At 49.5% G+C, this 6,000-nt stretch overlaps 1 pseudogene; it reads right to left on the minus strand.

Moving 5' to 3' along the window:
- LOC121025442 (ribosomal protein L18-like) overlaps positions 1–3,803 on the minus strand; it is a 59,162-nt pseudogene extending 55,359 nt beyond the window's left edge.
- Positions 3,804–6,000: the final 2,197 nt, after the last annotated feature.

The raw sequence follows: 6,000 nt of genomic DNA on the forward strand, positions 1-6,000 counted from the left end.
CCCCATCTCATGGATATAAATATGTATTGGTAACTGTTTGTGTATTTTCTTACTGGATTCCTATTTTTGTGCCTAAATTCCTATTAGAAAAGATCATCCCTACCTGCAGAATCCCTCTTGAACTTCATAATGACCAGGGAACTTGCTTCAACAGGTTTGTGCTTTTTGGCCAGTGTTGCAACACTTCCGTTGTGCTTATTACCCTCAATCCTCAGGGCTAATAGAATCCACTAACAGCATTATTAGGCAAAGTTTGTAGAGATCCTTCAAATACCCTGGCCAAAAGCACTCCCATTAGTGGTTCTAAATTTCAGGTGTACCCCTTTTGGAACTCATTAACTCTCACCCTTTGAGATAATCATAGGATGACCAATGTACTTGGCTCCTGCTGCTTTTGATCCACAGTCGGTAAAGGGGGATATCCTTTAATATTGCAAAGGCCTAATTGCTTCTGTTGAAAATAACCATATTTTAGCAGAACAATCTTTCCACAGCACACTCCCCGGAGACAAAGACTTTAAATATCAACCTTGCAGCCCAGAAATTTCTCACACCTTGCAGCCCAGAAATTTCATCTATTGGAATGACATCTCCAGAAAGACTGTCTTCAACACTGATGGAAAGACCCCTCTCAGGTACTGTTAACCAACTCTTGTGCTGCCAAACTTCAAAGAAAGGACCCTTGGATCCATGTGTCACATCTACAGAAAGCACCAAAACCTAACTAGATCTGCACACCAACTGATGACCTGAAAAAAAAGATTTCTAGGAATCGAAGCAAATGACAGTTGAAGGAGACAGTTTTCCCAAGATGACCAGCCCAGACCTGTATACATTTTTCTCACTGTTGCTTCTAACCTTATTTTCTCCTTTTTTTTCTTGGCCCAATCTATTGCAGAAGAGGAAAACCTTTCCAACTGTTAGATCTGTCACCAGAAATCCAATCTATTCTTCTCTATTTAAATATGATTTTTTCCCCCTGCATCCAAGGGAAACACAAATGAGTTTGATTACAGAGCCCTGGAAAGCAGGAGGAGTTGTAAGGGATAGAGCAAAGTGAATCCTACCACCTGTCCTTGTGCTTCTGCTAAATTCACTTCCTGGATTTCAGCATTTACATGAGTAACATGTATACCCTGGCCCTGGAGATCAGGCCAGAGTGCTCTTGGTAAATCTTGTAAGGAAGGAGAAGTTGAAATAGGCAGCTGGATGTTTAAGGGATTTTCTGGGGAAGGTGGGGGAGTTTTATGAGCTAAGGGAATTTGCTGAGGAGACAGGGCTGGATTTTAATTTTAATTCTAATTTTTTAAAGTTTTTATTTAAATTCCAGTTTTGACATGCTGTGTAATGCTAGTTTCAGGTGTACAATTAAGTGACATGGCTGGGTTTTATTTTATTATTTACTTATTCATTTCTAAAGTTTATTTATTTTGAGAGGGAGAGAGAGAGAGAGAAAGAATGAGCAGGGGAGGGGCAGAGAGAGAGAGAGAGAGACAGAGGGAGAGGATTTCAAGCATGGGAGCCTGACATGGGGCTTGATCCTATGAACAGTGAGATCATGACCTGAGCCGAAATCAAGAGTCAGAGCTTAACCAACTGAGCCACCCAGCTGCCCCAGGGCTGGATTTTAAAAAGAGGAATTTATGTTGGATGTGGACTTTAATTTTTGTTCTAAGTCTAATTTCTGTTCTTTAACCTTGTTAAGGCAGTCCCTAAAGGTACTAATTATTCTCCTCTATATCCACTTCATAATTTGGTCTTTCCATAGGTACCTATAACAGTTGTTTAGGATGAGAACTCTTTAATTTTTTTTTCAAATGTAGAAGTTTTTCTAATTGAAAGGATTTATTATCTGGCAATGATGAGTAGGATCTTATATTAATCTCAATAGAGACTCAAACCAATAAGACTTTTTATAGCTTAACCATGGACATAAGAGGCATCCCAAAAGAGGGTACAAGCCCTCACAAGATCCAGAGGGTTCACTCCCAAAGTTAGCATAAAAAAGCAAAAACCTTTGTTGTCACCAGTGGTAAGAATGATGTAGTGAAAATGGTGTCTCCAGTTTCCCATGAAAATGTGAGATGCCTCCAGTCACAGAGTCACTAATCTGTAAAGGTACTACTGGAATGATACTTTTCCAGCACTAACAAGACAACAGTGGTTTAGACAACTGAGGCACCTTATGACAAACTCCTCTGAGACCTAGCACAGTTGGACAAAGAGAAGGTTGCCTATGACTTCATGTGTTGTATTTCTAAGCCTATTTGGTTGGCCACCAGATGCAAGCCAGTACTTGTACCTTCTGATTGGCAGAGACCAGAGAGAATATTCTCACTGGTCACAAGGCCACAATCTCAGGATAGAACAAGATGAAAGCAAACCTCATCTGGTTTTTACATAAGGGACCCACTGCCAAGTTTGTCTAAACAGATGCCAATCTGTTCAGAACTGTGAACTCACCAGTCTGGGAAGCATTCAACCCAATGGTTTCCCTCCTTATGACAAATGATAGGGACAAAAGAAAACAATGACTGTCCTTGGGAGGAAAGAGAGCAATAGAAAACAGGAGTATTCGTAATAAATCTTTACCAGTCACTATACCCAAGGAACTAGTTTACACAAATATATTCTCCTGCTAAACTAAATTTAGAAAAAAAAAAAGGGACTTTCACCACTCTCACTTCCACCAGACCCTGTGAGCAGAGATCCAGGAGACTGATGTGGTAAGAATTCTTAGTTTCTGCAGGCTCTTGTCAGATTCCCAGGATCTCTCAGGTGCTGCAGCCCCAGATTCAGCAATGTGTGGGTAGTGGAGGGCCCCAGGTTGGATGCCAAAACTGTAGAAGTGGAAAAATTTTCCCGTCTTACCTTCTAGGTTCTTTGGCTGGCCTAATAATTAAATTAACATAAGTAGGATTTACAGGAGGAAAACAAATTTAATTTCTTATATACAGGAAATCCATATAAATATGAGACTCAAAAAAGTGACCAAAGCAGGCAACTTTTAGAACTGCAAGAAAAAAAATTGTGAAGAATTGACAAGACAAAGAGGTTTGGGTTTGGGGTCATAAATTAGTGAAGAAGTAATAAGGTGTTTTATATTGCCTTCTCAACCCTAAATTCATTCCCTATTTCTAGTGATGAGGGTGCCTTCTCCTCTTTGGGAATAGACAGGGTACCCTTCATACGGGTGATTTATTTCCTCCTTTCAGGGGCACAAAGGAGGGTTAGAATGTCCTTCTTATATCAACTGTATTTTAAGTAACTTTAACTCAAAGTAATGTGCCAAAGTGACATATTTTGCTCTCCTTCACCTGGTTCCCACTGCTGCCCCAAAGTTCAGCTTCATTCCTTTCCCCACAGCAGTAGAGCAACCGTAGCCCTTCTTTCTCTGTCCTGCCCCTTTTCTGGGTTTTGATAGATGCCAGGCATGCACCCTATTTATCTTCCTGAACAGGGGGTCCTGCAACCCCAGTCTTCACCTCAACTCTTTCTCTCCCTCCCCTAAAAGTTCTCTGACATTCTTGTACCACCCTTCCTTTTAGACCAGGAGTGTGTGTGTGTGTGTGTGTGTGTGTGTGTGTGTGTGTGTTTGAAAGTCCCATCCCAGCCCGTTATGTGCATGAGTGGCAACTATTACTATCTCCAAAGAATCTGATGTGCCCCCTCCCAGTCTGGGCTCACTGTAGTACCCAGCGCTGCCGAGCGCTCTGTTGGCCTTCCAGGGGGCGCTCGGCCCCGGACCGTGCCTCCCAGAACACCTTGCGGTGGCTCGTGTGGCTCAGAACTCTGTGACGCATCATGCCATCTTTGCCCTTCACGCAGTGGGCATCGGTGTGGTGACAGAACGTTTTTCTTTCTTTCTTTTTTAAGGAAAACAAGGGAGTGAGGGAGAAAAGAAGTCAAGGACGAGGCCAGGACTTGAAAAGGACTGAAGTAGGACTGAGCGGGGAGGTGAAGGGTGGACCTTTACTGACGGCGGCAGGGGCGGCAGCGGCTGTGAGGGGGCCGGTTAACTAGGCCGCAGCAGCCATGGCGGTCGACTTTGGGGACCACGCCAGCGGGTTCCGCCACACCGAGGTGATCAGGTTCATCAACAACGAAGTCCTCGTGAACGGCGGTGGGCCGGATTTCTACGCGGCCTTGCGCTCGCTGCCCTGGGACGAGGTAGAGGAGCGGCTTCGGACGGTCCTGGCCGACCCGCAGGTGCCGCGCGCCATGAAGAGGGCCTGTGCGTGGAGCGCGCTCGCCTTGAGCGTGCGCGTGGGAGCCAGGCAGCGGGAGCAGCAGGAGCGCCAGGTCTCGCGGCTGCAGAACCAAGTAGACGAGGGCGAGACGACTACCTGGGCCCTGGCCTCCGAGCTGCAGCGGCTGCGCGGGGAGCGCGAGTCGGCGGTCGCACAGCTGAGCTCCACACAGGCCACCCTGCGGCAGACTCTGGTCGAGTGTGACGTGCTTCGTGGGTGGCTGCTCCAGGTGGAGAGGGCCTCCCGGGTCGTGCCGCTGGCCCGCGAGAGAGTGCCTGGGCCTCCGGCCGAGCCACTTGGGACCGTAGCATGGCCCCTGAATGCAGATGTGGTGGCCAGGGAGCTGCGCAGCAGGCTGTATTTTGAGGCCCGGGTGCCGGCCCCGGTGGCTGTCCTTTACGTGCCGGGACCCCCAGGTCCCTGGGCTCAGGCCGTACAGCCCGCTCTGCCAGTGCCCGTGCGGTACTTGCTTCCGTTCCGTGCCCCGTTCCCCGTGGGATTCCCCGTCTTGCCACCTCTGCCGCCAGTAGTAGTCATGGATGCAGAAGCTGCAGTAGTTCCACATCAGATGCCTCCTCTGGGGATCGGGCCACCTGGTCCACGTGCTGCAGTGGGCTACCAAGAGGGGATGGTCCCACGGTGGGACCAGAGGAGCTGCAGCCAGGCGGAAGGTCCTGCGATCCTCTAGAGTGCAGTCCCCCTGAGGGACATCAGAAGCCTTAGCCAAGAAGGTCCGCAGAGGCCTCAGGGGACGGTTCCTGTCAGAGATAGCTGGAGCCAGAGCCAGAGCCAGGAAGAAGATCCAGAGAACACCCAAGAAGTGGTCCCCCTTGGGGATAGCTGGAGCCACAGCCAGCAAGAAGATCCAGAGAGAGCCCAGGGGACGGTTCCTATCGGCGAGAGCAGGAGCCACAACCAGGAGGAAGGTCCAGAGAGGGCCCATGGGGTGGTTCCTGCTGGGGACAGCCAGAGCCAGAGCCAGGAAGAAGGTCCAGAGTGGGCCAAAGGAATGGCCACCCTTGGGGATGGCTGGAGCCAGAGCCAGGAAGACCGTGCAAAGAGGGCCTGGGGGATGGTTCCCGCCGGGGAGAGCTGGAGCCATAGCCAGCAAGAAGATCAAGAGGTGCTCCGGGGGGTGGTCCCCCTTGGGGAGAGCTGGACCCAGAGTCAGCGAGAAGGTCCAGAGAACCCCCAAGGAATGGTCACCCTTTGGGGTAGCTGGAGCCAGAGCCGGGAAGAAGGTCCAGGGTGGGCCCAAGGAATGGTTCCTGTTGGGGATAGCTGGAGCCACAGCCAAGAAGAAGATCGAGAGATGCCCCAGGGGGTGGTACTTCTTAGGGACAGTTGGAGCCTCAGCCAGGAGGATGTTCTAGAGAGGCCTCAGGGGATGGTCTCCTTTGGGGATAGCTGGAGCCAGAGCCGGAAAGAGGGTTCGGAGAGGCCTCGGGGGGTGGTACTCCTTAAAGATAACCAGGGCCAGAGCCAGGAAGAAGGTCCAGAGAATCCTCAGGAGATGGTTCCCTTTGGGGATATTTGGAGTCTCAGCCAGGAAGAAGGGCCAGCAAAGGCCCAGGGGATGGTCCCCTTTGGGGGTATCTGGGGCCTCAGCCAGGAAGAAGGTTCGGGGCGATCCCAGGAGATGGTTACCTTTGGTGCCAGCAGGATGAATAGCTGGGAAGAAGATCCAGAGAGGCCCCAGGAGATGGGGGCCAGTGGGAGACACAACCAGGAAGAAGATCCAAAGAGGCCT

This window comes from Herpailurus yagouaroundi, unplaced genomic scaffold (assembly GCF_014898765.1).
Source record: "Herpailurus yagouaroundi ecotype Mexico unplaced genomic scaffold, PumYag 67641, whole genome shotgun sequence".
Taxonomy (NCBI): Eukaryota; Metazoa; Chordata; class Mammalia; order Carnivora; family Felidae; genus Herpailurus; species Herpailurus yagouaroundi.